Genomic DNA, 22,622 nt, shown 5'->3' on the forward strand with positions numbered 1-22,622 from the left:
TCGCAAGGTCCGACTCCAAGGCGGTGGGGGAGGTGACCACCTCGCCAATCTGCTTATGCATAATTTTCGCAAGCACCTATCCGGCATCGACATCACTCTTGGAGGAAATCTAGTCAGTGACAAGATTGGGAGAGCAAGACCCCGCTGGCCGAACCAGGGGTCATGCCTCCCAACACAGTAGAAAAAGGTTTTAATACCCCTATAAATAGTTTAATTTACAACAGAAAAAGACATTAAATATATTTATCACACTTAAACATGTTATTATATTTGTCCGGTCCTTTTAATCAAAATTATTGGTTCCGTCACTGCCCCGATGCACTCGTTTCCATCTTCATTATTAGTTGCTAACTTGCTAATTAATAAGGCAAGCGAGATCGTTGTGTATGTGCAGGTTGTACTTCACCGAGCTCAAGCTCGGCATGCTAGGAAATGCGTGTCATCTTCAAGTGGACATTGGGACGGGGAGAATGAGTATCAATTGTTTCAACTGCGATACGTGCCAAGCAAAAATGGGTTTGGGGTATACCGCCTATCCCTGTCTTAATGGGTGAGGGTCGTTGTTGTTATACTTGGAGCTAGCATGTACAATTGATAACGAGGAGCGGACCAGTACACAAGGAGCGGGGGCACGTGGCCCCTCAAATTCTAGGTCCATTATTTGTAGCTGTGGTACCAAACTAGCACAGGACCAAGCGCTTGATGGGATTCTTGGTTTTGGTCGATTTGATTCCGCAATTCTGTCGTAGCTCGCTGTTGCATGTAAAGCGAGGAAAATTTTTGCTCATTGTTTGGACACCACTAATGGTGGTGGAATTTTTGTTATCAGAAACGTGGTGCAACCTAACGTTGCGAAGACGACGGGTTTCGTGCCTAACACGTACCTAATGCCAATTTATACTAGCTAGCAATTAGAACTATACTCTTCTTCTTGTTTTTCCCTCATATATGACACGTTGCCTACTTAGGGCTGATTTGGATCTCTCTCTTTTTAGAGTATGTGTGACACGTTGAAAATTTACCATGCATGTAGATCAAACTATGACGTAAACCTAAACTAATTGATGTTGGTGGAACTACCCTACTGCTACCTCTAGATATTTTTACTGGAAATGAGGTGACATCATTGATAGCGGCACTACATTGGTGCATCTCTCGGAAGTTGTTTACAAGGCTGTAGCGATAGCAGTATGAAATCTTGCATGCACCTGCATCAGTTCTCACACATATACGGAGTATATATGTGCTTATACAATGCAAATTTATTTTGGATATTATAGCTATTCGATTGACACAGTGATACATTATTATACAATTTTAAGGACTTTCAGTGTTTTCAGCATTTGAAAGGTAAGTTGGAAAGACTGACAAAGTTCTGTAACGTGTCTTTCAAACGGATTGACTTGTTAGATTTTGCGCTCTTTTTTCCACAAATTTTACTTTTGCAGAGTCGATGATGTGTTTCCTAAAATCACGTTCCATTTTGAGGGAGATCTTGAATTGAATAGTTATCCACATGACTACCTTTTGTCTAACGGGTAATAAGACTCGCCGAATTAGGGGGCAGAACTAGCACAAAATTTGAGTGACGGTTTTTTACTGACTGACCTCTACATCTATACAAAAGAAGACATATTTTCTTGTAAACCTAGAGTTTGAGTGGGGCACGTGCCCCTGCTCCTTATGTACTCGGCCCGCCCCTGCATTGAGCAACTCAGTGTTGATATATATTACTCGGATATATAATCTTTGTCAGTGTACATGCACAGTTAATACCATAACATTTTTCTCTCTGTAGAGTGACTGATATTGTGTGGGGCTTCAGAACGGAGTATCAGTCCAAGATAGGAAGGATATGGTGATATTGGGAGGTAGGAAGGAATTGATGGTTAATTTAACTACTTTTTTCTATTTATTACTTCCAACATTATAGTGTTTTTTCAGATTTAGTCCTGTCAAACAAGGTGGTTGTTTACAATCCGGAAACTCAAGTCATTGGATGGACAGAATACGACTATAAGCTTCTCACGATTTGAATTTTCTCATTTTTTTTTCAAGACAATGACGTGCATGATGCCCATAGTTGTTTCTTGTACTGTGATGAATTCTTCGTTACTCCTTCCGTCCTGAACTATAAAGAATCTAAATTTATCTTAAAGTCAAACTATATTAAGTTAACATCTACCACATAAAAGAGGTATATTATAAAAAAAATACTTCAGAATATTTTTAGTTAAGCTAATTTGAAGTCATATGTGTTTTTCTTCTTTTTTATAAACTTGATCAGTGCTACTTATAGTTTTTTTTTTTACTTATGAAAATATAGATCCCTAATATTTCTTTTTTTGAAAGAAAAGAGCTTTTATATTAAGATATAGGATCATGTTTACAATCATGTTCTAAAGCTGCCGACGCGCAGGCCGGGACAGCTTCAGACAAAAAACCAGAAGAAAATAAACTCCCAATTCATGGGTTACTCCATTAGCGTTTCGATGACATTTTGAGACTTTGAAACGCTGGAAGAGGCTCAGTGTTCTCTTAGTTCTTCTATGATGTAGCAGTTGGCAGACCGGTTTAAAGAAATTTCTGTGATAGCCTGAACAACATTTAAGCAATCTGACTCCAATAAGATAGGCCCCGAGGAGAATTGAAGGTAAGGGTGGCAATGGGTAAATTCCCATCGGGTATGGCCACCCTAGACTCATCCCCGTCATAAAAATTTGGTACCGTCAGAATACACATATCCGTCATGGGTAGGGAATTTTCTCCAAACCCATACTCGGCTGGGTAAATCATACCCGTCGGGTCACCCGTACCCACCAACAATTTATTCACGCACATGAAAATCAACAATTCAACAGCAACCACCACTAACCAGAGCACATAAAATTAGACAAATAATAACATATAATAATATCTTCTACAAATTAAGATTCCTTTCCATTTAGTTTCTCCTCTACATTAGTCATGATTAATGTAGAAGTTACTGATTATAGACATGGTTTCGGGAACTTCCAAGTGGAGTATTGGACTCGTTGACTCCAGAACAAGTGATGCACTACAACACTGAAGAAGAGTGTAGCCATCTTGCAAGTACCCTACCTCCTGTTGAAGCATCATTGCTTGAATGGGCCATCAATCTCATGGCAGATGTGGTGGAAAATGAAAGCTACAACAAGATGAATGCTCGCAACATTGCTATGGTTTTTGCACCAAATATGACCAAGGTTATTGGCAAGCATATTTGTTTCTCTCTACCTGCATTACTTGTCAGAATCTATAGTCTAACCACGGAGCATTGATCTCTTTTAGATGGCCAGGTATTTTTCACCTATGGGTAAATGGTTACGGGGACTGCTGGAACATACCCATACCCACGTACCCGATGGGTGAAGGGTTTGGTCCGTTTATGTACCCGTGGGTAGTGTGTTTAGTCCATATTTAGACCATAATGGAGTAAATACCCGTCGGGTATCGGGTGGCGGGTCCCCATTATCATCTTTAATTGAAGGGCTTTGCGAATACCCGACAGTGCAGCTATGCATTCTGCCTCTTCGGCAGATCCACACAGGCTATCGCAGGACCAACCTGAGAAGACCACATCACCCGCATGATTTCTAGCCACAAAACCTGTACCTGCTTTCTTTTGATAGGGTCATAGCTGGCATCGACATTTAGTTTTATCCATCCAGGAGGAGGCGGCAACCAAGGAAATTCCTTTTCACAAGCTGGAATATTTCCAAGAGGGGCATGCGGTTTTTCAGAGGTACAAGGTGATTTCCCTTTAGCTGAAACATCGGAGTCACTTGCCGCACTTGTGTTCAGGGAGACCAGGTAATTTTCCAGAAAAGCCACAGATACAGAAATAGTGGAATCACCTTTCCCAAACACAATATCGTTTCTGTGATGCCAAATCCTCCAGAAAAGAAGCATTAATTTTATCCTGGTATCTTTGTTAACTCTATTTAGCAAAAGGGTTAAGTCCAATTTACACCCTCCAACTTACAGCAAAGTTCGGATTTCAACCTCGAACTTCAAAACCGGACAACTTTGGCCCTCCAACTCTCGAAAAAGTTCAACTTTCAACCTTCTGGGCGGTTTTGTGGATGAACAGTAACTTTTGATATTTTTATGAGCGTCGAAATTTTATATTATTTTTTCGAGCATCTTAACTTCCTCAAATGAAAAAACTCAAAACTACAAAGTTGTAGATCTCATCGAGATCTACAATTTACATATAAAAATTATCTTCATCCGACATCGTATTGAAGGGTTTTCTATTTTTTGAAATTTGAGTCTCATCACGCGATAAAATATGGTGCTGAAATTTTATATTATTTTTTTAAGCATCTTACTGTCCTCAAATGAAAAAACTCAAAACTACAAAGTTGTAGATCTCATCGACGTCTACAATTTACATATAAAAATTATCTTCATCCGACATCGTATTGAAGGGTTTTCTATTTTTTGAAATTTGAGTCTCATCACGCGTGAAACAATTTTGTCGCCAACAGCCAATCCGGCCCTGTGTAATTGAAAGCCGACTCACCAGGAAGGTCCCAAGACTAACGCAGGGCATATCTTAGAGCAGATGCTTTGGTACAGCGAACCATGGTATGATGCCCATTTTCAGGTTCTACTCCGCAGATCGAACAGGTTGCGTCAGGAGTTATGTGGTGTTTCAGTCTGTTTGTTTGGACTCCCAAGGCATTAAGGGCCAATTTCCATGCAAAGATTTTTATTTTTTGTGGCACCAGGGTTTTCCAGATTGCGTCAAAAATGTTCCTGTTAGCTGATAGGCTTCTGCCACAAGTCTCAGGTGATTTGGACTCCGCTGCGAGTTTGTAGGCACTTCTGACAGAGAAGATGCCATTTTTCTCATAGTGCCAAGCAAGGATATCTTCCCCCTCTAACTGGGATTCTAATGCCAAGGATTTCCTCTGCTTCATGGAAAAGGAAGGTCTATCTTATGAGAGTTTCATTCCAGCCCCTGGGGTTTTGAGTCATCAGGTCTGCCACTCTTCTTACTCTAGAGTTCTTAACCGGACTTGAAATTTTTAAAGAGTCAGATCGGGGTATCCAGTTGTCTCTCCAAATTCGGATTCCTTGACCACAATTAACTCTCCAGATGACACCCTTTTTTAAGAGTTCAAGACCATGTTCAATGCCTTTCCAACATTGTGAGGAATTTTTTGGGAAACTGGTATCCAACAGATTGCCAAACGGGTAGTATTTTGCTTTCAGCACATTTGCACAGAGGCTGTTTGGGTATTGTAGTAGGCGCCAGGCTTGCCTAGCCAGGAGGGCTTGGTTGAAGCACCTGAGGTCTCTAAAGCCAATGCCTCCTCTCACTTTAGGTTTAGTAATTTTGTCCCAGGCTAGCCAATGTACCTTTTTTCTTTCATTTTCATCACCCCACCAGAAGTTTCTAATCATTTGTTCAAGATCATCACAGAGACTTGCAGAGAACTTAAAAACACTCATAGCATAGGTGGGAAGGCCCTGTAAAACTTATTTAATCAGAACCTCTTTACCCCCACTTGACAGGTATTTCTCTGACCAGTCATTGACTCTCTTGCTGAATCTTTCTTTCAAGCTTTTAAATTTGCCATTAACCATTCTTCCTTCCGGAACAGGTAGCCCAAGGTACTTTTCCTCAAAACTTCTAGCATGTGTATCCCAGCAGCTAGTGACTGCAGTGGCATTAACATTAGAAACATTGCGGCCAAACAGGATGCTACATTTGTTATTACTGATTAACTGTCCAGTGCCTGTCTCATAGGTATTCATATCTTTACAACCTGGGTGTCGACAAAAGATGCTCGACAGTCCTCCGAGGGATATCCCAAGTTAGATTGATCGGTGGGGGTGCGCGTGATAGGAACCGGATGGTGACACAAGACACAGAGACAACAATTTAGATAGGTTCAGGCCGTCTGATCGACGTAATACCCTACGTCTTGTGTCTTTGGTGTATTGTATTGAATATGAGATATAGTAGCTGATGACTAGGGGACCTCTGCCTCTCCTTATATGCTCTGGAGGGGTAGAGTTACAAAGAAAGTATCATATTTGATACTATACAATATCTTGCGGTGCACGTCGACCAGTGCCACCTCTGATGGTGCGGCCCATGTCTTGTCTTGTGGATACCAGGGGTCATACCCCCACAGCTAATCCCCGAGCGCCTCGTATCCTTTGAGCAACGCTGTCTTGAACAAGTCCGAGCAGTGGAAGTCGAAACCGACCAGTTTAACTGGTGACCTAGGCGGTGAAAGTCGAAGCCGACCGGTTTAACTGGTGACTTGGGCGGTGAAAGTCAATGCCGACCAGTTTAACTGGTTAGGAGACCTCGGACTTAGCCAAGTAAGGCTTGCCAGAAGGATATAAGGGGCTCAAGATAAAATTTAAAAATTCTTTCACTTAGGAGAAGTGTAGCCACTTAGACTCCGTCAATAAGCAGGGTAAATCAAGAAATAAGCACTACATTCACCGCTAGGTGAAGTATAGCCACTTAGTCCCCGAGGCTGCTGGAAGATGAAGAATGAATCTTGTAGCAGGGTCAAAGAAAAGAAATCTAAAAGTTTGTCGACGTCATCTAACATGCGCGTATCAAGACCCCGGACATGCTGCCCAAGATCAGCACCTTGATCCGAACAGCATGGAGCAGCTTGATAGCACACCGATGAGATGTAGCAAGATCCGACCGCCAAGGGAGTCCTCAGCTTAGCTGGTGATGCTTGCACAAAGAATCCGAACACCGAGGAGTCCCCAGCGTAGCTGGCGATGTCTGAGCACCGAGGAATCCCCCGCGTAGCTAGCGATGTCCGAGCACCGAGGAGACTCGGCGTAGCTGGCGATGTCCGAGCACCGAGGAGTCCTCGGCGTAGCTGACGATGTCCGAGCTCCGAGGAGTCCCCAGCGTAGCTGGCGATGTCCGAGCATCGAGGAATCCCCGGCGTAGCTGGCGATGTTCGAGCACCGAGGAATCCCGACGTAGCTGGCGATGTTCGAGCACCGAGGGGTCCCCGGCATAGCTGGAGATGTCCGAGCAACGAGGAGTCCTCGGCATAGCCGGCGATGTCTGAGCACCGAGGAGTCCCCGGCGTAGCTGGCGATGTCCGAGCACCGAGGAGTCCCCGACGTAGCTGGCGATGTCCAAGCACCGAGGAGTCCCTACCGTTGCTGGCGATGTCCGAGCACCGAGGAGTCCCCGACGTAGCTGGCGATGTCCGAGCACCGAGGAGTCCTCGGTGTAGCTGGCGAGCACCGAGGAGTCCCTGGCGTAGCTGGCGATGTCCGACCACCGAAGAGTCCTCGGCGTAGCTAGCGATGTCCAAGCTCTGAGGAGTCCCCGGCGTAGCTGATGATGAAGCATGAGCGACGAACAGTCCGGTCAACTGGTCGGCAGCGAAGTGAGCATTGAGTAGAAGCTACCGGTGAACAGTCCAATCAACTGGTCGATGACGAAGTCTATGAACCTAGCGGTCCAACTAGTTGATCGATGGAGAAGTCCGAGCACCAGGTGGTCTGATAACCTGGACGATGATCCTGCAATACAAATATGTAGAACGGGTAGTACATGATGTAAAAATATATGAACTCCGAAGAATAATCAGCAATGGTGATGAAATGGTGTCGGGTTCATAAACTCGGGGTCCCTCATGGACCGACTTCCCAGCAAAGGCTCGGCCTAGCAGACAAACGTTGTGAACCAATGCCCAACTCTTGGATCGGCCCAAGTACCTAAAACGACAGGCTAGAAGGGCGATACAATCTCCGACCGGAAGGCCTGGCCGAGGAGGAACGGCGCCCGCTTCCGACTCCGACCCGCCTCTCCGACCGGAGCGCTCGCTTCGGTCTCCAGCGCGCCTCCGGACGGCCTCTCTGACCGAAAGGCCTGGCCAAAACACCACTTCTGACTCTGACCCGCTTCTCCGACCGGGAAAACACCGAACCCCTGCTTACAGCTCCTCTCCGATTGGTGCAATCAAAGCCGACTGGGACCAACCGACCGGGGACGCCCGCTCGGTAAGGACCAGGAAATGAACGAAGAAAGTAAGGTAGGGTGCACAAAGTCAAACTGCAATACCAGGGACCATACCCTATGCACCTACCGGACAGTACCCTGTGACCCTCCTGGCACGACAGAACCCAAGCAGTGTTGTAGGCGCCGACATTTCCCGTAACAATGTTGTGGGCGCCATCAACTCCCATACCAGACAAATACGGTAAGGCTCCCCCCACGTGCCTCTAGGGCATCGACAGTGTTGTGGGCGCCGGTATTTACCATACCAGGCGAACATGGTAAAACCCTTGCATGCCTCTAGGTATCAACAGTGTGGCAGGCACCGACGTGTGCCATACCTGAAGAAGACGATGCAATCTCCCACGAGCATCTGACACTAAATAGTATTATGGGCGTCTACCATCATCTTGTACCCACCGGCATGGGTAGCAAGACTTAGCAGCATACGTACTCTCTTCCTCTCACTTGCAAGGCCATCCCCTTCATCTATAAAAGGGGATGCGCTCTCTTCTAGCGAAAGGATCGATCAGTTCACTAGCACACAACAACGGAACCACCAGGTTCAAACCACAAGCACACGCTCGAACACTTAGCACATAGCAGAGCTCCTATCAATCTCAGCCCCTCAAACCAGAGTCCGACCGAACCACTTGTACCCCCTATCTTTCTCCCTCTTGTTTGTAACTCCACTTCAAACTTCGAGCACCTAGGCTCAGGAATAAAGTCACCGACTGACTCAAACTAGATGTAGGGCACGTTGCCTAAACCAGTATAAACCCTATGCCATTGAGTGCTAAGCCACCTCCAATCACAACGTACAACAAAACTACAAATATTTACGTGTTGGTCATTTTCTGCACCGACAGTTGGCGCCGTTCATGGGGAAAACGTTGTACGTTCAACACTTTTTGGTTATCAGATGGCCCACTTTTCTGCCACCTTCACCACGGCAGCCTCAAGCGATATGACTCGCCTCAACTCACTGGAGTTTCCCGCACTCCCACCTATTGGGATGCGAATTCCACCTATCTTTGAGCCATCCTAGGCCTTCCTCTTCGGAAGCCTAGACTTCGTCGCCGATCGGCTCGGCGTGATGCGCCTCCACGAGGAGGCAACCATCCCAGTGCTCGTCGGAGGGGCGCCCCCCGCTGACTCCGAGACACCCAATGACTTCAACGATGAGGCGCCTGTGCTTCATTCCGAGCAAACTCTCTGCTCAAACCCCGCTGTGAGTAATATACATGTTGTTATTTACTCGCTATTCACTATCTTTCGTCGATTATCTGGAGGGACCCCGTTGTCCCTACCACGACCATATGTGACCGGTTCTCCTACGGTCTCGCGTCCCCCGTGGATGCGTATGCCTAGGGGCTCCGAAGGATGCCGGCGCTGCCCCCTCTCACGTCCAAATTCATGGGGATGGCGAGCTATGCTCCCACCTGTTTCCTTGACCTCATGGATGACGATATTGAGAGTGACGGCGCCAGCATCGGCGACGTGGCACCTAGCCACCATCCGTCCTAGGAGTGCGCTATGGCAGACGCTCCGAGACAGCCACCGGTGGTAGCAGAGTCCTTGCAAACTAACACCCCTTAGGACCCTCGTGCGGGGACCCTCATGCTCACACGAGAGCACGGCGAGGAGCTACGACAATGGTGGCAGAACCAGCCGCCACCTGCGTCGACGCTCTCGGCGCACCACACTACGCCCCGTGCGCATAAACTAGCGAGCGGCGCCTAGGGTCACGCCCGCTAGGTCCAGCGCAACATCATGGATGGGGGAACGATCCCCCACAGTTCGCTTGGGCTGACTAGAACATCGCTGCTGCAGTGATGCTTCTGCGTGGCCTTCCTGAGCCGAACGACCCCTAGGAATAGGCAATCCACTAGAACCTCCGAGCACTGGTGGAAACCGCCGCCATTCAACAGGCGAAGAGCTCCGCATCACGACATCGACTCATGGCCTCTCTCCCCACCAAGGGAGTGGGGACGCACCAGACGAATTGCTCCACCCACTCACCGCTACAACCACCGAGCATGGCACAGGAGGCCTCATTTGCGCCCCAACTTGACCTGGCGCTCGCTCTGCACCGACCACCTATATGTGAGCGGCTCAGACTAAACCAAGACCCTCGCAGTGTCATGAGTAACCAGCGTCGGTCCTAGCATGATGATGACATCCATCAAGCGATAGTGATGGCAGGTGACACAGACCCTGGTCGGACCATCACGAGGAGTGGTGAAACACACCATAGGCGCGGTCACCGACCGGATGACCAGAGTCCTAGCCCGGATGCCCCGGTACCACGGGCCTTTGCCTGACACATCCAGAGAGCATCGCTCCCGCAACACTTCAATAGAGGCCGAGCCAAAGGCAAGGCCAAGTATGAGGATCAGGACAAGGGTCCCTCCACGCAGAGGGGCAAAAAGAACAAAAAAGATTGTCGCCGACCGAGCAACTATGTGTTGGTCGCCACGGCTGATCACATAGACAAGCAGCCCCAGCAGGGCCTTTCGGACCACTTCAACGAGCTCATGGAGAGCCCATGCACCAACCACGCCTACCCCATCAAACACCTCTACAAGGACTACGAGCTCCTCAAGCGCCTTCTGGGATAGGCCGGCGGGCCAAAGGAAGGAAAAGGCAAAGAAGCAACGGCCAAGAAAGGGGGCGCAGCGGACAAGGCTCCAGACGACTAAAGGTCCCTATACGGCGACCGAGGTGATTCGACCGGATGCCTACCAACTGAAGGACGACAACGGCAATGTTCTAACCAACACTTGGAAAAATGAACAGCTATGTCGTTTCTTCCCCCTAAAATTCAGTCATACCATTGTTTACTTAACGTTTGCTCCTATAAAAGCACCCCGACCCGAACACTTTCAGCCCAGGTCGCTCAGGGGCACCACGAGGGTGCACTACCATCTCTTTTTTTGTTTACTAGCATATGGTAAAACTCCTTCCTACCCGAATAAAAGGGTAGTTCGTTCCTTTAAATTACCTTACGTAGCTTTGCTTTAAATATTCTGACCGATCACACCCCGCCTCCACCTATGGTTACGAGCAACTGAGCCTCGCAGGCCACGCTCGGGCTCCTAAGGTTGCAACCTACGGGACGAATAGGCAAGTGCAAAAAAGAAAGAATAAAAAACAAAATTATGCTAAGGTAAAACTAAGGAACGAATGGGACAAGCTTCCCCGAACGGAGTGATTCCATCACAAAAAAACAAAACTAATTGTATTCATTGAATACACAAGAACATTTACACGGGGGCTCCCCCATGAACTTAACTTTTTACATCTGCTAAACTACTTATACTTTTCAAGCTATCGAGGCTGCCCGGCGGCATCTGTTGTCGGTGCGACCGGCGAAGGCACGGGTTGCTCGCTCCTCGGCTGGACAACATTCGGCTCTATCGGAGGTAGAGCGATGTTCATCTCTAACCTAGGCTCCATGCCATCTGTAGGCTAGGCGACGTCCTCCTAACACACAATTCTGGCCATGTCCGCACGGCGAGCATCTATCACCCATTGCGCGAAGACTTGCTCGGCCAACAACTTTGCGTGTGGCAGCAAGCTCTCCTCGAGCGACTGGATGTCCTCCATGCTATAATCATCGGCATACCCACTACAGATGGTGGCAAAGTCCAAGTCTGGGTGGTATGTCACCACCGAAGTCAACAGCCCCGACGCTCCGTAGAATAGCCCGTTGGTAACGAGGGCTCAGACCTCATCTAGAACCTCCACCAGCCGGATGGCAGGCGCACTAGTACTTGGCGCCGACCCAAAGACCTCCGAGATGACGAGCTGGGCAACATTGCATATCTAGTCAAGTTCTCCCTCGAGAGCATGTCGCTCTTCAAGGGACTTAGCTAGTGCCTCTGCATTGCGGCCAAACATCGCCTTGGCCGTCTCTAGGTCCCACTCCAATGATTCCACCTTTCCACCTAGCTCTAGAAAAGGACAACAAGCTCAGAATCAAGCTAAAGGAAGAAACCAACACATTGAAAGCAAAAAAGGTACTTACCAAGGTGGGTATTCTCGAGGATAGAGAGTCCCTCCACCTGTCGGGTCACCTGCTCGCGTAGCCGGGCGTTCGCCTCCTCCGTCCCCATCACCCGGCCCCGAAGCGCGAGCACTTCCTGGTCTGCCTCCGACCGGGCCTTTCGCTCTGACTCCAAGGCATTTCGCTCTGACCCCAGGGTCTCTAGGGATCTTTGGAGAGCCACCTCGGTGTCCGCTAGGGATTTTCGTAGCGTCGCCTCGGTCTCCGCCTAGCGGGCCTTGGCCGCCTTAAGCCCCCGCTCGGTGGCAGTCACCCGTTCTATCACAAGCACTTCTGTCGCCCGCGCCTTGGCCACCTCTATCGCCCAGTCCTAGGACTCACGGCGAGCGGACTCCAGCTGGCGCTCAAACTCGGCCATCCAAGCGTGCTCCTCCTAGAGGAAAAAGGACATGCGGCACGACATCCCCTCCAAGCCCTACGAAGCAAGGAGCTAACACGCCGAAGCAACCAGCAAGGAACTAAGGAATCAATCACAAATCATAGAGGACTTACCTCTGCAATGTGGGGTAGGTCGACCATAACCGTCCGATGGAAGGACTTGACCTGCTCCAAGACCTCCTCAATCCTCACCCTGGTTTGGGTGAGATCGGACTCCATCGACACTCCACTCTCTGTTGGGAAGTGCTAGAGTGCCACCTCCTCATTGTCGCGGAGGATGAACCGAGCCTTCCTCAGGTCACCAGGGTAGGGCCACACTAGATTACGGCTCACCCCAAACCTGCTAGAAGGTGAAGCCGATGATCCAACCACCGCTAGCTCCTGCGATGGCGTCGGTGGCTCCACCACCTCATCTGCTATGCCATCAGAGGCGATCTCCACCACCTCATCTTCACGGGCCATCGACAGATGTTCTAGTTCTAGCATGGCCGCATCTCCTAGCACCTTCAGCTCCGACCAGCAGGGTGAACCATGCAGCCCTCCGCCCAGTGAGGCAGGGAACCCGGTCTCCCTCTCCTCTTCCACCATAGCCGGAGGAGGAAGGGCCACAAGGGTTACCTCCGATGTGACCTCCGCCAACACCACCGCTGCCACCATACTAGCGACCGATCCGAGGGGCGTATGCAGCAAAACTACAAATATTTACGTGTTGGTCACTTTCTGCACCGACAAATAGCGTATGCAGCTCGACGATCAGTTGGGGTGAACACTTAGTGATATTCTAAAGATGTATTTATATTTAATATAAACCGCCTGACCAGTTAGTGTGTAGCTAAGTCTCCAGCCCTATCTAGCCCGTTAACCATAACGCAGAGCGTGGAGCTCATGTGCATGTAGGAATAACAAAGCGTCGCTAAGGAGACACTGCCGACCACCCATAACATAGAGGGCAGACACTCGTGCCTGTGTAGGGAGGAGTCAGAGACAGGGCCATCTCTAGGGACATCCGAGCGTCAACATGACTGTTTGGGGTTTCGCCTTAGACTTAGCTGTATGTCATCTTTAAGATGGTATACATAAAAGAAAATCATTTGGAGAGCAAACATGGAGAAAACAAGCTCGGAGAAACATTATGGTGATATACGAAGATTGGAGAATATTTTGAAAAATATTAAAGCATGACTTAGCTTTAGACAGAATGTCTAGTCGGCGGTGTATGACGTTATCTGGTCGACGACACAGGCAGCTCGCTTGATGGCTGGAACGAAGTTGATCTTGTGTTGGAGTAGGATGGACGTAGTGGCAGCTTGGTGGTGTCAATCCACGTATGAAGACATGTGTCATGGTTTGTCGAAGGATGTCGACACAATCAGCTGAGTTGCCATGAAGGATGTTGATCTTGAGTTACGCCATCTGATTTGTTAGGGATCAACACGCACGAGCCCCATGGTGGGCGCCAACTGTCGACAAAAGATGCTCGGCAGTCCTCCGAGGGATATCCCATGAAGGTAGATTGATTGGTGGAGGTGCACGTGATAGGAATCGGATGATGACACAAGGCGCAGAGACAACAATTTAGACAGGTTCGGGCCGTCTAATCGATGTAATACCCTACATCCTATGTCTTTGGTGTATTGTATTGAATATGGGATGTAGTAGCTGATGACTAGGGGACCCCTATCTCTTCTTATATACTCTAGAGGAGTAGGGTTATAAGGAAAGTATCCTATTTAGTACTATACAATATCTTGCGGTGCACGTCGACCAGTGCCATGCATGTTTTGATCTTGTGGGCTGGGTGTCGACAGAATATCATCCGTAGTCCTCCGAGGGGTATCCCATGAAGGTAGATTGATCGGTAGAGGAGCATAAGATCAAGAATAAGAAGGCAACAGAGAACACGAGTTAGATAGGTTTAGGCCGTCAGTATGACGTAATACCCTACTCTTGTGGTCTGTTGGTTTGTATTAGCTATCATCTGATATTGGGTGTGTTTGGTGGGGGTCCCTGCCTGCCTTATATAGTCTAGGGAGCAGGGTTACAAGTCGGATAGATCTGAGAGATAATCAGAAAGTAATAACTGATTACAAGAATCTTGGGATCATACATATCCTAATAGATCTCGTAGTATCTTTGGGATATCTTCTAGATGTCTTGTGGAAGGTGCCGACCAGAGTCGTGCCCCACAAGGCTTCATCTTGTGGGTTGGGCCACCCCTAAGGGCGCAACCCATGTGGTCTACCATGGGTATCCGGGGTCATACCCCCACAGCTAGTCCCTAGCACCTTGTACCCATTGTGCAACGCTATTTTGAGCTTGTCTAAGTAGGTGCGAACAAAGCCAAGCAGTCGAACTCATGGTCCGAGCACCGTGATGAGTTGCCGAGCAGTTGTGAGCAGTTGCCAAGCAGCGTGTATTGTTTCCGAGCAGCATGAACCATAGCCGAGCAGCATAACCCAAGCATGGCTTGCCATAAGGGTGTAAGGAGCTCAAGTTCAGAATCAAAAATTTCTTCGTAGTGGATGAAGTGTGCCCATGTAGAGTCCATCCACGAGAAAAGGAGATAATCTTCCTCATCTTCGAGAGGCGTGGAGTCTTCTAGAATAAAGCAAGCACATTCACCGCGAGGTGAAGTATTCCCACTTAGTCCCCGAGCCTGACAGTAGATGAGGTAGTCATATGGTGCCAGGGTCCAAAGTAGAAGAATAGCGAAAGACCAGCCGAGCAGGCAGCATGTCCTCGAGCGCAGCCCTAAAATGAGAGAGAGCACATTCACCACAAGGTGAAGTGTGCCCACTTAGTCCCCGAGCCTGACAGTAGGTGACACAGTCATGTGGTGCCAGGGTCAGAAATAGAAAAATATTAAAAAAACCAACCGAGCAGGCAGCCAGTCCCCGAGGCATATACGGAGATATCTGAAAAACTCCACTATGGAGAAAAAACCAGAGTAATGGTTGTACAGTAACAGTTACTGAGCCTCAATAAATGGCGGAGAAGGCGGCGATTATTCAACGAGCAATAACCAACAGCGGTGATAAATGAGCTACATGGGCTGTAGTTACACAAAAGCCCAGGCTGCGGTCCATTAATCCGCGTTGAAGAAATTGGAGGGGCGCAAATTGCGGGCACGGTTTCCCAAAAACCCTCGAATGCGAGAGGGTGGGGAAAGTGCTTTATAACTGCGTCGCCGCATCCTGCATTCATACCTTTGCCACTCTGTCATTCCATCTTCATCCTCAATCCTCGTGTTTCTAGATTCGCTTCCACATTTGCTTCCACCACCTAACCCCAATCACATCGTAGAGATGGCGCCGAAGAAAGGAGCTGCCAAATCGAAGAAAACAAGCCCCAAGGCGAGCGCCGGCGCCCGGCGAGATGAAGAGTGGGTGCCGTCGCGAATGGGAGAGGCGGAGCTTAACAGATTGGTGGAGGCTGGCGTTCTTCCTGACCATGCTACCATCGGATGGCAGCCAGCCCTCGATGAGTCCTTCCCAACACCTCATACTGATGAAGTGGTGGTATTCGAGGATTATTTCTGGCGTGGGCTAGGATTTCCTGTTCATCTATTCCTGAGAGATCTGTTGGAGCTTTGGGTAGTTAGTCTATGCAACCTCCATCCCAATACCATTCTACACATCTCAATCTTCATCCATTTCTGTGAGGCATATCTCCGAATCCTCCCCCATTTCAACCTCTTCTGCTACCTGTTCTGGCTGAAAAAGAGAGCCGGTGGTGGTTCCAAAATGGTTGGCGGGGTGTACCTTCAGCTGCGCGATGGGATGGCGGGCGAGTACCTTATTGTGCCGCTGAACACATCATTGAAGGGGTGGAACGCTAGGTGTTTCTACATAAAACAGAGCCACCTAGCTGTTCGCTGCGATGCCGACCACACCCCGGAGAGTCAGAGGAGTTGGTCGGAGATGCCGAACAACGCTAACATGGAGCAAGTGAGGGAGTTTCTTGCCTTAATAAGGGGCGTAAGAACCAACAGAGGATTGGTAGCGGCAAGCTTTATAGTATGCCACGTGCAGCGCTGTAAAGAGAGGGCGCATCTAGCCTTTGAGTTCAAGGGAGAGACCGATGGTACCCGGGAGAGGCCGAAGATGTTGTCGAGGAACATTTGTGAAGAGCGGGCTGTAGAGCTATTTGCTCCATTTTCCTCTTTCAACATGTTAGGGTATACGAGGCCCTTCAACTGCAAAAAATCTGCCTCCTCAGGTAAATATCTTAGTTGTGTATTCCTGATGCTTTGTATCCTTCTTCATTGCTGAGCAGTAGACTGATTTACCTATGCGAAGATCCATTCACAAGATAGGGTGGTGTACTTTTCAAGTGTGCCGAAGGGCAATTGGCCACCAGCTATGGATGCACGATCACCAACTCGACCTGAAGGAAGTGCCATCGACGTATCGTCGGACTCCGGAGGCACGGATGTTGGTCGGACAGAAAGTTCTCCCCCAGTGTCGGAGAAAGCCCAGGGGAAGAGGGCAGCGGTAGACGAGCCGGCCTAGAAGAGGAGGAAGATGGCCAGTTCTGCTTCCATCAAATCAGGCAGCATCTCGCTTGGCGATAATCAGACTAGTCGAACGTGAAGGACCACTGTGTTTGACTAGTCGGATGACGACAAAGTTCCGAAGGATCCTCCACAGAGCATGAAGGAGCCTCCACGCAGCAGTCCCATGGGGAATCAATCAAGGAGAGGCGAAGAAGTCCTTGAGCCATAGATGAGGGAAGTCCCCAAGCAGCGGGCGAGGGAAGTTCCCGCACAGCAGACGACGGGAGTCCCTGCAGGGCAAACGACAGGAGTCCCCAAGCAACAAGCGGAGGGAAAAACCGGAGCAACAGGCGGAGAGGGCCCTAGAGCGTTAGGCAGAATAGAGGTTGACTGTGGAGGAGCTAAGACCTCCTCCACAGAATATGGGAGTCAATCCCATAGCTACGCCTAGGGGCTTAGGCAAGCACCGCCGGTTCAAGAAATTGAACCGGTAGACCAAACCATAAGTATCCTTACCTTAGAGTTAATTTGCTGTAGGTTCTTAACTTTTGTGACGACTGACTAGCTAACTTGATGCAGAGCAAGGCGTATGATGGATCTAGTCCCACCCATCCAGACCGACGAGCAGCCAAAGGCTAGCTCCGGGAAGGAGGGAATGCCGGTGGACCCCATCCTGGAGTCCCGGGTGCTCGTCAGCACGCGGTGGAGCCAATTACCACCATTGGTGGACTTGGTGGCGATGAACAGCTGCCGTCGACGATGAATGAGTTGGCAACTATACCCTTGGCGACGGGAAGCATCGCCGCGTCCTCTAGAGTAGAAATTGTAACTACTAGCATCGCACCGAAATCTGGAGCAGAGAATCTGTAACACCTTGGTGTTAAGCATGCATTAACATTCTGCAAATCATGAACATAATGCATCATCAAGCATCGTAATCATACATGCATAATCATGTTAAATAATAACTGAAACAATGCTTTGAAACATATGAAACATGCTCGTGAAACATGTATGTTGCATTACTGTTTAAATGAACCTGAGTCGTGTTTGTGCTTGTAATGATGTTTAACATGATTGTTTGGGAGTACAAATGACTTAGAAATGTTTCACATGCATTTTGGAGCAAGGTTGGTATTCAAATTTTCCCAAATTTTGCTTTTAAAAATATTATTAAAAAAATGGTCAAAATACCCTTTATTTAGCTTTTAACTTTCATCGCAAATTCTGTTTGGATTTAGACCTTGCACCTTTTGACAAAGTTGTAGAATTTAAATTTCTAATCAACTTTTATTTTGGGTCCAACTTTTGAAATTGCTTTGAAAAGGTTCAAAATTTCATTTGAATGAATTTGGAGAAGAAAATAAAAAGGAAAAAAATCACATTTTCACCTTAACGGGCCGCGCCCTCGCTTCTGGGCCCACGATCGAAGTCGGCCCGGCCTGCCTCCGCGCCCGCCGCTCGCTCGCCCGCACTAGCGCGCGCCAGCGCTGCCTGTCGCGGTAGAACTCGGCCGCCGCGTGGCCACCGCTCGCCGGCAACGGCGTACGGGTGGCACCTCGGTGGGCCCCGCCACTCCATGCGCTCGCCTTCACCTGCCCGACCGCACCGCGCTCCCCACTCGCCTCTCCACTTTGCCAGCCGCAGCATAGCAGCAGTAGCACGCGCGCGCTCGCCTTCGCCACCGCCCGCACCAGCGCCTCGCTGGAGTTGGCTCGCCCGGCCACCCCAGCTCGCCGTCGACCGCTCCATCTCGCCAGTAGCTCCGCCTCCACCTCTCGCACCCCGTGCTCGCGTTGGTTTGCCATGGTAAGCCTTCACCACCCGGGAATCGCTCATCGGAGTGAGCTCCTCCTCACCAGAGTGCTCCGCTCCATGGACCTCGCCCCTCCATCCTCCTTCTCGCTCTCTTTTCTCGCGCACGAGCACTGCCCGAGCTCGGTGGAGCTCCCACGCCGCTCCCCACGCCACCCCATGGCAGGAGACGCGCTCCCACCGGAGAGCCGAGCCACCGTGCTACCATGCATGCCGGTGAGGTCGCCTCCGTGCCCCTCTGGCCATGCCCATTGCACTGCCATGTCCACCTTGGCATGGTGGTCACGATGGTGGTGACCTCGTCGCCGGCAACCTCGCCGATAGCGAGATCTCGTCGGTCAACCGCGAGCCCTGCTCGGGTTCGACTGATCGGTGGGGTCAATTGACCCGCTGGGTCCCACCTATCTATCTCTCTAGAGCGGTTTTGGGTGTAGATCTTGGTGCATCTAGCAAATAGGGTCGGCTGGATTTTCGATTTAAAAGAAATGATTTACAGATTTTAATTAAATGCTTTGGAAATTCATAAATCAAAAAATATTGCTCCAAATTTTATGAAACAAATTTTGCTAGGTTTCTTGTGACTAGATCTATCTGTTAAAAATATTGCATGTGGTTTTTGTGATACTTTTGTATAGGGTTTTATTTAATTCTTGTATTTGTTGTTATCTTAGAAAATGTCTAGTAAATAGAATAATTATCAGAAAAATATGGTTCCAGTTTTGTTAATCTCCTTTAGTGATGTACTTTGTAGGAAAAATATATGTCATGCATGTTCTGTAGAGAAATATTGATGTGTAGTTCAAGTGCCTTTAATTGATGATTTTTGTTATTTTAATAGAGAGCAAAAATTGTATAAAACATGTGTATGATAATTTTTGTGCAGTGATTGTTTACTATGTAGAACATAGGAAAAATATTAAATATGTTGTTTGATACTTTTTATAATACAAAGTATTTTCATGCTCATATTTATGTCATAGCTTGTTATTTTTGTGTAGGCTATTTTACTTATCCAAATGCCATGAAAATTTTATGGTAGTCTAATTAGAGTAGTGTTATGCTACTGTAATTTTCTCAGATTTTTATGAGCACCAGAAATATATGTTGCTGTTGTAGCCCTAGTTTAAAATGAAATAAAATAATCTTCTTTAATGCATGTTTAGTTAATAATATTTGCTTTGGTGTATCTTTGAAGCATCTTAGCTTGCTGTGGTGACTTGGCATGTTAGTACAGTGGTTGTAGTAGTAGTATAGTAGTACATGTTCTTGGATGATGTTGGCTACCTTGTAGAAGAGCAGTACTTCTACTATGTCCAATAAAGTTAAACATGTTCATCTACATTCCATGCATCAGGATCATTACATGTCATCTCTCCGATGCACCTATGCATGAGCACTTATACATTTGCATCATACAGGATCATAGGAGTTGCTAGTAGTAGTTCAGGAAGAGCAGACCGGGACAGATCCACAAGCAATCCAGGCACAGGAGGTGCCAGAGGAAGAGGAGCAAGGAGAGGACTTGCCCGAGTGCGTGGATCATCAGCCTAGTTCGTTCAAACGAGGAAAGCCCCAGAGCATTCTAAGTCTCCTACTTTATAAAAGCAATTCTTCCTATGTACGAGTTTATATATTGTTGCATTAAGTTGTAGGAGTTGATTGAAACCGTTGATGCATTTATTACTATCCTTGCCTACCTTATTACCTTTTTACCCTGTTAGGTTGGGATCGAATAACTGCTTAGCCTTGCTTAGACCGGTAGCAATCGGTGATATCCAGTCACCTACATTTATAGGTGGTTACTGGAAGAATTTAGCTATGGAAAGAATGATATCCTGGAATTAACCATGTGTGATGGATAATTGGAGACCGGACGGAAAAGTTGGAGGCAACCAGATAGGGTTCTAGGGTGCTGTTAGTTTTTCATCTGTGTCGATTAAGGACTGATCATTGCTCGTCCCTCTTATCATGTTGAACATATGCCTCACATTTAGCTGGCCGAATAAAGTACCTTTCGACCATGAAGCTAGTGACACTATTCGAGCTGGGATAAACTCGGATTGGCAGACTGGTGCTGAAGGGGGTATGACGGGGACGCGAAGAGTGAGCCCAAGGTGCGTCCTGGCTGTCGGGCGGTACCTGAGTAGGGCGGTCCATGATTGTTATCCCACGGCTACTTGGAAAGTGTCATTGGTGATATGTAGCTCACTTGATTAGTGAGTGTGGTTTGTGTGAGGAAGAAATCACCAGCTGGTTAGGAATCGATTCGAATCGCCATCGCTCCTGGATAGTGAGCACTTGACTTGAGCTACAGCATCGTAGTAATTATGATGGAACACTAATGGTTATCTGGATGGTATGAGATATGCTAAATCTAAGTTGGTAACTGGATGTTATTGGTTAATCAAGTGATTGCTATAGTATAGGTGCTTACCTAGATGGATAGGTCATAATAAAGATGATGCAAAGTACTTAAAATGGTTTCTTCATGATAGCTTATGCTTTTCGCAAACAAGTCAGCTAGCCCACTAAAGAAAGCCTTGCATAATCCTTAGTGTCGCTTTATTTTGGTTTAAGACGGGTAAGTTTGGCTGAGTACCTTCTCGTACTCAGGGCGTTGTTCCCATTGTTGTTATAGATGGTCAAATGTACTACGACTATTGCATTAACTGCCTGTACCCGGCGATGGGTGACAACTAGGACCAAGGGCAAATGGTCACTCCGTATCTCTCATCTGATTCTTTTATTGGAGATGACTACCTACTGGCACTGTATCTGAACCAAAAGTGTGTGTGTGGCTTTAAAACTATTTGCTTTCACTATTTCAGGTTGAACTTTGGTTGTAATAACTTTATGTTCTAAACTCTGATGTATCCAACTATCATTGCGAACTTTATGTAACATGGGACGGTGATTGCTAAACTTGTACGATCTTGGTTTGTATGTCAATTGGTTTGAAATCCTTCATGGTTTCACGGACTACCGGGTTATACGGGCTTAAGTTTGCCAAATTATCTGCTTCGGCGGAAGATTTTCTTACTTAATCTCGTATAATTGGTCGGTTCTATTACAGAATCTTGCAGTGTCGAAGGAGCAGATGGCGCTCCTTGAGTTGTTGGAGGGCATAGTTGGACCCGCTATCTAGCCACCGAGCCCCTAGGTGGTGCCTCCAGCAGCAGCAGAGGAGGACGAGGTGGAGGAGACCGAGCGTGAGGAACCTCGACCCCAAGCTATCCAAATCCTCCGAAAGCACGGCGATGACATAGTAATTGTCGAAGAGGAGGACACCACCAGGGAGTTTAGGAGACTGGAAACCACCCTTGCCAGGGTGACAAAGCAAATCAAGGTTAGTACTGCGTCTGAAATGCTCCTCTTTGACTTTTGTAACCGGATTTTGACATTGTCATATGCATTTGCAGGAGATAACACGGACTACCGAGCAGTGCCACCAGCTGATAAAGAGGATGGAGCCCCTCGCCGAGGAGAACAAAAAACTAAAAGAGGCGGTGAACGTCTTGGAGAGAAACATCTAGAGGCCCCAACGTTAACGAGACCTTGCATAGTCCAATGTGCGGGACCTAGAATACTAGAAGGGGGTCCTATCCGAGCGGCTGGTGGTTGCGTCCGAGCAGCTGTAGAGCCAGTCCGAGCAGCTGGCTGCTGTCTTTGGACAACTGAGTGTCTTTGAGCAGTTGGAATAGAAATCCGAAGAGCTCAGAAGTGTATCTGAGCAGAAAGCAGGTAGAGTATATCAGTGAATGCACTTGGTATTGCTGAACAGCCATATTTTTGGTGCTAACTGTTGCGCTTGTAGAGCAAGATGCGGAGCTCGGCCAAGT

At 48.0% G+C, this 22,622-nt stretch overlaps 1 pseudogene; it reads left to right on the forward strand.

The window, feature by feature from the left end:
• The first annotated feature begins 546 nt into the window (after positions 1–546).
• On the forward strand, positions 547–2,036 carry LOC136467886 (aspartic proteinase 36-like; annotated as a pseudogene).
• Positions 2,037–22,622: the final 20,586 nt, after the last annotated feature.

Source organism: Miscanthus floridulus, chromosome 1 (assembly GCF_019320115.1).
Source record: "Miscanthus floridulus cultivar M001 chromosome 1, ASM1932011v1, whole genome shotgun sequence".
Lineage (NCBI taxonomy): Eukaryota > Viridiplantae > Streptophyta > Magnoliopsida > Poales > Poaceae > Miscanthus > Miscanthus floridulus.